This window comes from Agelaius phoeniceus, chromosome 1 (genome assembly GCF_051311805.1).
Source record: "Agelaius phoeniceus isolate bAgePho1 chromosome 1, bAgePho1.hap1, whole genome shotgun sequence".
Taxonomy (NCBI): Eukaryota; Metazoa; Chordata; class Aves; order Passeriformes; family Icteridae; genus Agelaius; species Agelaius phoeniceus.
In genome coordinates this window covers 89,384,358-89,396,371 of record NC_135265.1, presented here as the reverse complement: position 1 = coordinate 89,396,371, position 12,014 = coordinate 89,384,358, and the positions used below count along the sequence as shown (strand labels likewise).

Sequence of the window (12,014 nt, the reverse complement as noted above, 5' to 3'; positions counted from 1 at the left end):
CAGTAAGGTTACAGCTTACAATATAGTTTGGGGGCTTCAGTATGTCAGCTTTAGTTTGACTTCTCCTTTTCTGACTATCTGGGCTTTGATTTGATACCCCATTATAATTTCATGCATTCAAAAGGATTGCCTTACAGGTCCTGAGGTCCAAGTGGTAAAGTAACATCAGGAACTATCGAGTCAGAGGGATCTTTGTATTGGCTTCGAGTTCACATAGAGGTGTTAGCACTGTGCTCTCTATTAGATCAGGCAGTTCAGATTAAGTTTATTCACATTCAACCCTCACAAAAGTTGAGTAGGGAGACTCACAACACACAGAGGCTTTGTCTCTTAATAAAATACTCTGTGAAGAAAAATGCACCCTCCTACCTTATTAAGCTGAGTATCATACACAGAGTAACAAAACTATAATAAGATAAGCTTTAGTACACCAACTGGTGGGTGCCTACAAAAATGAAACTAGATATTTCAGCTGGTACCTGATAGACTATCAGCCATTCATGTCTTCCCAACAAACACTAAAAGACATCTGAAAGGAAGAACTTCCCACATGAAAATTTTGTCTTTTGAAAAGAGTAGTGCTTTGGTTTTGATTCTTAACTTCTTTTATGTCATTGCTACAAGCTTCTCCAGCTTCATAGAGTGTCTGTTATCCTAGGCAAGAATTCAGACAAAAGATTCATGCCAAGATTGATGTCTGAAAGGATCGTGAATACTGGAAAAATGTTCATTTCAGAATGTCCCCATTTTCATCATGGAGAAAATGGAAGATAATCTTGAATTCCTGAAATAGGTGAAGATAAAATTAGGGATCTCTGCTTCCAAGCAAGTAGTGAAGGAAAAACAATCACAACATCTTGCATGCACACGGCTGGTGTCTAGCTGGCTGTAAAAGAAAAGGATGTACTGCAGCCAGGATTTGCAAACACATTGGCATAAATCCCCCTTCTGATTTTTCCACAAAACAGAAACAATACAAAGTGGCATCACAAGCTTTTCTACAGTGCCTGTTATGTTAATTTTTGAATACCCCTCAATCCTTCTCTCTAAACACTTGCCATCTGTACTAACCCCATCTTGGTGGCATGTATGTACAATATTCCAGGAGTGCACACAGTGCTGAAATAAGGTTTCTTCGGATAACAGCTGTGCTACACAGCTCTCTCTGAGTCTGATCACAGCTGTAAATGCATTCAAGTGGAGAAGGATGCCTTAGTTCAAGGTTTAGCTCCTCTGGTGTAATCTTTGGTATAGATGTCCCTCTAGTTTCATGGTTTATTTTATCTCGCATTAACATGTAAGCCAGTAGCCATAAAAAAAAACAATGGAACCAGTAACATAAAACTAGTTGTCATTTGGCTTCATGAAACTAAATAAAGCGTGATCAGACAGTTCTGAAAGAATCACAGTCAGAGACAGCAAAGCCCAGAATCATCAACTGAAACACGTCTGAATAATTTTTGGATTGCGTTGCATTGTAGCAGGTGAGGATCTATTACACAGATTTATTGGTTCACATTTACCCCTGATATAACTCAGTTAAAACAAATGGTGGAACAAAAGGAATAGCTTTAATATATTATGTACTAAAATTTTTTATAGCTTTGCTGAGTGAATAAATTATGATAGATAGGATCTTTTGTCTGCTATGGCACTTATTTTCTGCATTGCATATTTGTATTCACAGCAAACATACTGAATGTGTTTTAAGAGAAAGCAATCATAGAGTTGCACACTAAGTTATATATCCAGTGTGAAAATTAAAACAAAAACAAACATATCCCAAAGGATATAAATGTTTAGTCATAATCTTATAAGAAAAAGAAACAAATTGACCAATGTTTCTAAACAGAGAATATGATCTCTTGCAGTGTTCCCACAGACTTCTTCTGTGGGATTAAAGTGCTGAGGTTTAAGATATTACATTCTTGGACATCCACCCTCTTAGCAATTACTGTCTTCACAGCAAGGACAGCAGAAACAGCATGCAAAAAAAGGCAATGGCTCTCTGGATACTGCAGTTCACAAGTTCAGTAAATTAGTTTAAACTACACTCAGTCTTTTGGATTTAGCTGCAGCATTTGACCAGTCCTCAGCAGGATGCTGAGGAGAACAGAATTCCCTTCTGCCACCGCACCACGTACCTGCCGATCTCTCTCGGCTCAGGCTGTGGGCACCTGGAAGCAGTAATGTCCTTACTGCTGTAGCTTAATCCAGCTCAGACCATCCCTCTGAAGCCTAAGGTCTCTGAAAACTTCCCCAGAGGAGGAATAAAGGGTTTTACAACACATTTATATTGTTTGCTCTCACAGTACATACAGGTGAACTTTAATGATCTCCAACCCAAAAAAAGTTTAAGCATCTAAATTTAGAGAGTTCACGGAGCTTAGACAAGGTGTGAGACACTCTGAAGATCCCTTAGGCAGTAACATTTTGCAGAGATTAGATAAGGAATCTTAATACTTCTCTGCTCTCCTTACCAAGGAATAAATCCCAAAGGAGTAGTGGCAAGGTTTTCTTTTACCACAGGCCCCTGGGATCTTGCACTAACTCAACATGTTGGCAGAAACTGTACATATTTTGATTTGAAGCCAAATCTTATACCCAAATAAAGTAATCTGGCTCACTGCTTTGCTCCAGTACAGAGAAGCCCACTCCTTGTGGCTCCACAGGGTGAGAGAGACAGTAAGAGACTCCCTTTCACTTCTACAGGAAGAAAAGTAGGGACATAGCTATGGTATGTTCACTGATATAGTTTACCACAGGGTGTCCTGTAGTAGTGCACAACCATGTGACTTTTATTGCACAGGGCAGACAAATTCTAGCTGTTAAAATATGATTTCAAAAGTATTACTAATTAAGCAGGTAATGAAAATATGCTCAGAGCAATTCTCCTTTGCCACAGCTAAGAATTCAAGCCCTCCTGCTTTCAGTCCAATTGAGAGAGGCATGATTTTTTTTTTCCTAAAGTGTGAATTTAATAGTTCATTGCACTACATTAAAACAAACTCAGACAATATCATCAGTAGTACTGTATTTTCATATGTAAAGCTCTTCTGCTCAGATAACCACACACACCTCTAAAAGCACTACTCCTTAAAATACACTTTTGCACCCTGGGATAACAAAAATACAAAGGTAAGGAAGGTAAAAGTGGGGGAGAGGGGACAGACAATGGAGGGACTCCAAGGAAAATTTTTCCTTTTTTTACTCACACACATATACAACCCACTCTGCTGCTGGATGACATTCTGCTTTTCAAGCAGATAACCTGCAGGTTAGACACATACAAATACAGGTTGTTATTATTGTTTGAGCTGCAGTATACTCAGGAATGGACTTGCACCCTAGTGTGCTGACTGGATTACTAACAGAATTTATTTTTTTTTAAATGTTTCTGTTCCAGTAGACCTTCACAGTCCTGTAAAATTACAGAAAGGTCAAATCTTGATAGTAAATTGAACCAAACTCCTTTCTGGTTTCAAGTCATTTGGAGTGTTTTATATTACACCCTTGGGTTCTTCTGTAGTTCTGTAGTCACAAAAGCATTTGGCAATCTCATTATAAACAGTTCAGAAAAATTCAAAATGCAGGAGCATAAATTACTTTAGATACTCTCAACCTTTAGAGAGAGAAGCAAGAAGAGGGGAGAAAGAGGTAACATGAATGTGAAAAGGGGAACAAAGTAAAAGGACTAACAACATTTTACTGACAAACTTTTTTCAGGCATCCAAGTTAGAAGAAAAGAATAAAAGAGAATTTCTCAGGAAGTTCAGCCTCTGAAAAATCAAATGAGAGCCATGATAGTGATAGAAATCACCTTCTTGGGCAAAATTTTCCACATTACCTTTAGGTGCAAGGAATAAGTCCAAGATAGGTTGGGCTGCTGCATCTAAGCCTGTTTTTATCTTACTCCTGGTGAATAGTACATGCTAAACTTGTCAGCCATGTATGTCCTCCATGCAATATGCTCCTGAGAGATGCACAAGAAGGCAGAGAAAGTTCTCAGAGGTGATACTGCGATGCAGAGGAAGAGATAATGAACAGGATTTTTCCCCCAGAAAACATAAAAATGCTCAAAAGGCACGAATACCAAATTCTGACACTCCCAGATGCCAGAATTATATTGACATAGGGAAGTGATTGCTTCATTTTTTCAGTTATGAGCTTGAACATTTAGATTCTCTATGTTTTTGATACAGTTGAGACCAAGCAACTGAAATTCCACCAGCCTTCAGATACATCCTCCATAACACTGATTTTATTAATCCTATCTTGTATTTAAAAAGCAGTCTCACTAATGAGTCCCTCTTGAAGTAGGAGTTCCATTTTGAAGTAAATTGCAAAACTAACAGGTAGCTATCACTAAAGGAAGAATTTTCAACACAAAAAGGCAGACAAATGAAGAATAATTGCTCCCACAGGCACAGAGAGATGAAGAACTGACTGCCATTGCAAAAATTTTGGAAAAACATGGGTCTTGGTGAGTCATGCTTTTCTCATTCCAGCTCCATGGCCAAAACAGCATGTCTTATTTTTCTTATAATCAGATAAGTAAGGAAATCAGGTAAATGCTCATCTAGAAGTTGTCATCTCATTCCATCTCCCTATATCCCATATCTGAGCAGTGGTAAGTATGAAAAAAATCATAGAATAGTAAAATTTTCTGGATTGGAAAGGATCTAATTCCAAGCCCCTTGCCTGTGGCACGTTCTCTCATTATCTCCCTTTTTTTTCACTTATCAAGGTACATTTCTCTGAGGAATGCCAAACAATGTGTTTTGCACCTTTTGAACAAAAGTAATAAAGTGACCTATCTTTACTATAAGCTCAGAGTTACAAGTGACATTGGCCACCACTAATACAGAAGAAAGAAAGAAATATGTATGAATGTTGCCCCGTCTTGGCTGCTTTTGATATTTGAATGTTGAAGATGCTACCAGAGATGATCCAGTTCACATCTGTAAGTGAAATAGAGATAGTAATAATATTTCAAAGCATGAAGACATGGCTGAACAATATGTTGCTAAACCACTCAGAATGCTTGGTTTGCACACACAGAGCATATCTGAGTTTAGCAGCCTCTCCCTGGATTTGTTACACAGATCAAAGACTTGTAAGTACAATCACAGAGCTTTGAAAAACAGGTTGGTGGATGTGATGACATGGCACTTCAAATTCAGACCAGGAGCCTTGACCTTGGCCCACCTGATCTGCAGGTATGGATACCTTCTCTTAAACTCTGGTGGTGGTATCAGGTCCTTTGGATCCAAACCACAGAGGCAGAGCACAAATGCAGATGCACACGCAGTGGGTATTTGAACAATAATTTACAGGTGACTGATAAGCAGCACTCATCAGAGTGAGTGAGTGATAGAAAACAATCTTGTGACTACTACCTGCTTTAGGTGCTTCACCTGAGAGACCACTGTCTGAGTTAAGAGAAGTAGCAATTACTCAGCCAGCAGTGGGAAAAGTGGGAAAGAAAGGGAAGAGCAGTGTAACTACTTCATTGAGGACATGAAGAGCTTGGGCAGGGGACTTCTGGATTACACTGTGCTGGCCTTTTGTGAATTAGTGACAACTCCTGAGTGTCATTAGTTTTCCTAAGAGCAATAGGGAAACATCTTGCCAATATTTGCACAGTTACAAATAGGTTAGGCTTGGCTGTGGTCTAACAGTCAGCACCAATGTATGTAGCACAGTTGTTGTGCACTAGATTACTTCAGCACTCAGTTCATAATTTGTCAGATGGGACCCCAGAAGTGAGGTCAGTCTGGAAATAAGGATGCTCAAACCTCACTGCTGTCAAAAGTTTAAGATTTTACTTCCTATCTCTCCTCCCCTTCTTTCATCTGCTATTCCACAGCCAGTCCCAAGACTCTCCTCCTTTCCTTGGACTCTGCCTGTCTACCTTCCCTTTGCTGAGTGAATTTCCTGACAGGTCAGAGAAACAAAGCATTTCCAGGAGAGGCTGACCAGGCACTAGAGCTGGCCCAAGGTATAGAACAAAACTGTGTTACCAGGACAGCCAGGGAAGATGATGGGAAGAGGTACAATACATCCTTTCTCAGTGGCTGTGGGAACTTGTTAGATCAGCTCAAGGTTTATTTCTGTTCCCACCTTCAAATATGCTCCCATTATAATGTAAGGGTTTGACTTGTGCCACTGAGTTGACCCTGTTTGAGGGCTCCAGAGCAGGTGATGCCTGGTTTTAAGCAAGTGGAAAAAGGTCAGGAGAGGGCTAGTAATCCATGTGTCTGGGCATGAATTTAACATGCAGTATAAAGAAAGGTACCCTAATTCTAGCAGGGACTAGAGATACATGCAGAGCTAATGGGAGAAATTCAGACTACATATGTATATCTGTACAAGAAACTGATCATATATATCTGTACAAGGACTGATCAAGAAGTGGAGGAAAGAGAAGAAAGTGTAAAGGAAAACAGCAAAGAGAAAAGCATTACAACAGTGTAAATACACACAAAGGGGAAAGTAGAAAGAACATCTGAAAAGTAACCTTTGTGTACCATGAAGCTTTTCCCACCAAAGTAAACTTTCAGGTGCTACTGCCCTGCCCTCCTTCTTCCCATACCAGCACCAGCAGTATGATGAACCTGAACAAGGACTGATCCAGCTGAAAAGTGAGGCCACCCCCTTCTTTAATTTCAGCTGGATCCCTCCCTGCATCTAACTGACCATATTGCAGTGTGATCAGCAATGGTGTTAGTGCAGTGGCAGTACTTAGATGATTCAGAGCACCAATCACCCTGCTACCCAGCACCACCCTGCAACACATCCACAGCCCCAAACTGTGCCCTCTGTCCTGGACTCCATAAGGCAGGTGTTTGAGTCTGGGAGACCTGGCCAGTTATGGAGTAGTGGCTCTCTGCCTTGTTGCCACTTCCCTCTGACTCATTAAGAGATATGGAGAAAGTTGCATTTAATTATTTTGCTTTTCATTTTCATTCAGAGCAAACTGTTCTAATTAGGAAACTGAAGCCAAAGGATGAAATGGAAAGCAGTACATAGGTATGGTGTGCTTACACAGCTGTCTACTCTAGGAAATAAGAATAAAACTAATGTCCTCCAGAATCTTATCATCTTCTACTTACCTACATGTCAATAACTGAATCCCTTTAAGGCCACAGAAACTTGGAATAAGCAAGGCTAGAGAAAAAAAAAAAAAAAAAGAAAAAAGTATGCAAATATAAAAGGCTAACATTTTACTGGTTTTGTGAAACAGGTCTTAAATAAGTAACTTTTACAAGACTTACTGGAATCTTTAATGACTACAGTTAAGGGAGATACTGTTCTTGCAAGGGGTATTTTGAGAGACAGGTAGTTACAGCGTACAGGAGGTATCTGAGCCACTGGTCCAGAACCATGGACTGAAGGACACCATATCCCTTCATGTAAAACACAGCTTCAGCATCTGGTTCCTAATGGCAGCTCATTTACAGAGCAGTAGCTCTGATGTCATAATTACAACGTTAACAGGTAGCAAGCTGTTAAAATGTAGAATTAAAATAAATGTGACTGATACCTAAAGATTATTTCTCAGATGAAATACAAGGGAGAAATATTCATGTTTCAGTAATTACAGTGACATTGTATGAATAGCTTTCCTCAATTAATTACATACATTCTGAACCAAATAAAGCCTTAATGTGGCTGGTGACAGCAAAGCTGAATATGGTCTTTTTTTGCCTAAGGAATAATGGTTCTGTTCACATACTTGGCACTTCTGAAAGGAAGATGAATTCTGGCAAGCAGATCTGTTTTCCTTAACAGATGTTTCAAAATATGGTAATGAGGTGTGGGTTTCCTAGGCTGTCAGCTGGAATTCAGTAAGCAGGAAACAGGACAAAATGGATCTGACGCAATTAGTCTTTTCACTTTAAACCTTTAAAGACTATGTTAGATTTTATATTAATTTTACAAAACACTGCTTGCAATGAATTATGTAATACTACATGCACCTCTGCTAATGCAATTTACTCTGAACCTTTCCTTCACTAATTCGTAACTGTGTGTGACAGACATCATATCAATTTGAAGAGTTTCACAGTGGCTCTGGCATCCAGAATACTACCCTCAAAAAAAACCAAACCAAACCAAAACAAAACAAAACAAAAAAAACCCCCAAAAACCCCACAAAAAACTAAAAAATCAGAAGAAGCACGTTTTCTGTGACATATTCAAACTCCAGTTGAAAAATGCAACACATTTTTAGATAGGAAACAAAATTCATACTGAACTCTAATCTTAAGTAATTTCTTAAACACAGCTTTATCTTCATACTGATGAAAGCTGTACTAATGAAGGACCAGCTAGAATTACATGTCTAGCAGAGAGATGAAAGAGAATTACTCTCTTCATTAAAAGCTCAATCACGTTTAAATTTTCCACTTGCAGTAGTTGACAAACTCTGCTTTCCTGCATTTTTCTAGAATAACTCTCATGTGCATCCCAGTACAAAGAAGCAAACTATATCATGAGAGGGGATATATTAATTGTTCACATACATACAAAATAAACAGTTGAGAGACACATCAAAAACTTCAACTTCCAGCATTATCACTAATGTGAGTAACAAATTTGTGTGCCAGATGTTATATGTTGGGCATCATGAAGACTGGTCTTTGGTTAGGAGTTAAAATACCCTACACTAAATCCTGAAAACACAGAAAGAAGAGCACCAGTAATTTTTAGCCAGTGTGCCTTGTTAGAAAGCCAACAACATTGGTAGCTGTATCAATAACATTATCAATGGCAGAACTCATGGCTTTGCCAGTCACTAGGGCTACATGATAATTCTTCTTACAAAGCCCTGAAGAGAAGGGAAAATAAATAACTGGGTTGTTATTTCCTGACAGTCTGGATTTCCCGTACATGATCACATAACCCAGTTTCAGACACAACTGCTCAGACATTTCCATGAAAGAAGTTAAAGAGCCCAATATTCTGCAATTTCAGACAATTCAGGTGATTGTTCCCTGAGAAATTGCAGCACCTCATGCACTGAAAGAGTAAGTTGCAATTTGGAAGATTGGTGGGTAAGATTTTGTGTCAGAAATATGCTTATTCTTATGCAAATCGTCCCAAAGTTGGCCAAACTATGAAAATGGGAACTACTGTTAGGAAAATGCTTATGCACTTACAGGAGGTTTCTCAGAGCTGGATGACATGCCTTGAGCTCTTGTTCTTGCTAGGAAAGCTCCATTCTTTCCCTGTCCCTCTCTATGACTGAACTTAGCACCAGACTATCACCTGCCTTGCAGAACTCAGACGGCTCCACTGTTGGAACTCAGTAGATCCCTCCGGGTGTCCGGAGTTGCCGGGGCCCCTGCTGGGGGGCTCAGAGACTCTGGCACGCAGCCCAGAGCACCTGCGGATTTGATTATGACCCGTGGAGCAAATTATCAGCTTTGCATGAGGACCTGAAAGTCACAGAAGTTTAAATAGTATAATAATAAAATTATCACAGGGTGAAAAGGTAGATTTTAGGATTTTTGGAATGAGGGTTTTGGGGACAAGATGGAGGGACTTGGGCGTGTCTAGCCTTTCTTCTTCTTCTTCTTGGTCTCCATCTTCTGCTGTGATGCTGGCATGTTGGGATTGGTTTAGAAGTTCACTGTCTAAAATAGGTGATAGGTATTGGAAAGTGATTGTAAATATGTTATACGTAGTTTGTAGTATAAAAAGATAACACCGCCCCGAGGGCGGTCAGAGTGCCTCTCACTGTCCTGCTGAGCTGACCTCGGCAGGGCAGGAGAAAATTTTTTATAGATAAGATGCAATAAACAACCTTAAGAGCAAGAAATGAAGAGCTCTGACTCCTTCTTCAAGTGCCGGGCTGGGAAAAGAAACTTTCAAACTTTTCTCGGGGTCACTCTGATAAGCTAGAGATCCCGACACTCCACCTGGGAGAGAGGGATAAACTTCATTCATCCCCTTGGGCTGCAGCGGTGCAGGACAGTGTAATTGAGGACTCTACCTCTTCTTCTCTACCACTCAGCCCACAGAAGCTGGCGGACTTAATTATGGGTAATGAACAAAATTTAATGTTGTTGGAGGTTTATTTGAATCTCATTATAAAACGTACTTGTGCTCTTCATGACAATCTTTCAGGTACCCTTTTTTATGGTGCCTGGAGGGTGTTACTGCTCAATAAACTACTCAACATTAGAGATTCAAAGCACCCCTCCCCAAATGCCAGTTGTGTTGCACAGCAGAAAGTGAATCCAAGTTACTGATTTTTTTCTACTTTTCTGCTAGCTTGATGAGAGACTGTGGTAGGAAGAAAACAGTGACTGGGGCTTAGAAAAAGACTAGGACTAATATCTCTGATAGCCTTTGTCTAGTTAATTCCCACTTGTAAAGTGAAAATGTGTGTTTTTCACTATATTTAGGATCTATTGTGAAGATAAATCCACTGAAGAATTTGAGGTCACCAGATGAAAACTATATAAATAAGTAAACCATGTTCTAGCAGACATGTGAGTTCTATGGTGAATATGACTTCAGTGGAGTAGTGTTTATTTATATCTAAAAAGAAATATTTTGCTTTCATTTTGCTTTTTTACTGACTCTATAAAAGCAAGTGTATGTGCACATGTGTACCTAAAGACAGAGGGGGATAACATATATCATAAATTTAATTATAATAAAAAACGTTGATGTCAAGCTAGTAGTTTCTCTCAGTCTCCCATGAATCAATTCCTTCCACACCCCATAGAGTTATACTTGCCCTTATAAGAAGAATTTGAAAGACAGCAGCAAAACAGGTTTGTTTTTCCTCTGCTGCTTGTATAAAAACCAGTAAAATGCAGTTCTAATATCATAAGCAATACACAATAGCCATTTTCTGCTGAGGCATTCCTGTATTGACCTGGAACAAGCAAATAACCAAGCTTATGTCTTAAGTTTGCTGTGTGCAATAAATAATGGATAACTGTAAAATACACTGATATATGCCTCATAAGCAGGTCTTTATTTTCTCTGAGTGCTTTAAAAACTCTTATGTTAGTACTATTGCTAATGGCAGAGCTTATATAAAGTAAACTGTTTTTACATCAGTCTTTGCCGCATGTTCATACCTCACAGCCACTCTCTTTTTCAGAACATGTTAAACAGTTAATCCCGACCCAGTTTTGGATAGATAATTTCCCATGCACAACACCTCAAGCAAGCACAAGGCATTACCTACAATGACATCAAAACAGCATTGGGAGGCTAAACCAGCACACATCTCAATTCTATCACAAATGCTGGGGTCCTTCTTAAGCAAGAGAGTTCTTAGAAAAAGTGTCTCATATTTCGGTGGGAATAAAAATATGCTTTTTGGACCTCATCTCTTTGGACCACCATCTCCTACGATCATCACAACATTTATGTTGAGCAGAACTACAAAGCCTTCATGAAGAAACCAGAAGAAAACTGGGTTTTTTATCACCTCCTTAAACAGCAGTCCATTCACAAACAAAACTTGTTCACATTTCACAGTTACCAAGCATTAAAAACCAGTAAAATAAAAGTAAAGCCCCTTGACTTAAGCAATTTCAACAGTTACCATCACAAGACAAACCACAGCAGGACTTGCTTAAGCCCTGAAATCAAGAAATGCTGAAGGCATTAAGAATTTACACTGGTGTCGCCTTTTGTTTGCTATCCCCATCCATATTTTTCACATTTATCAACCATGTTTTGCTTCTGTGGCAGCTGCAAGTTCATGAAAACACTGGAATGAGCTGACCCTGTGGTTCAAAGGCATTCCTTTTTACTACCATTCTGGAGTTTCACTTACACTGCTGCACTCACTTATTCACCATCGTGAGGCTTGCAGTCCAAATATTTACTTTCACATGCACTCACCTTAAGCTTTCCCAGCCACACTCTTTCCTTGACCATTTTAGCAATAATTAATTAAAAAACTCTCAGGAGTTGATGATCTGTGATATTTGAGACTACTGACAGCTTGTTCCATGCTGCTCCAGCTATCACAGAGCAGC

At 39.3% G+C, this 12,014-nt stretch overlaps 1 protein-coding gene across 13 annotated transcripts in view; it reads right to left on the bottom strand.

The window, feature by feature from the left end:
• LOC129118663 (poly(rC)-binding protein 3-like) overlaps window positions 1-12,014 on the bottom strand; it is a 501,082-nt gene that overhangs the window by 215,740 nt on the left and 273,328 nt on the right. The window contains exon 4 of one of the 13 annotated variants that reach the window (XM_077182910.1): window positions 7,116-7,170. The exons of the other annotated variants lie outside the window; for them this stretch is intronic. The gene's annotated coding sequence lies outside the window, so the exon portion shown is untranslated. The remainder of the gene's footprint in view (window positions 1-7,115; window positions 7,171-12,014) is intronic. 13 annotated transcript variants of the gene reach the window in all.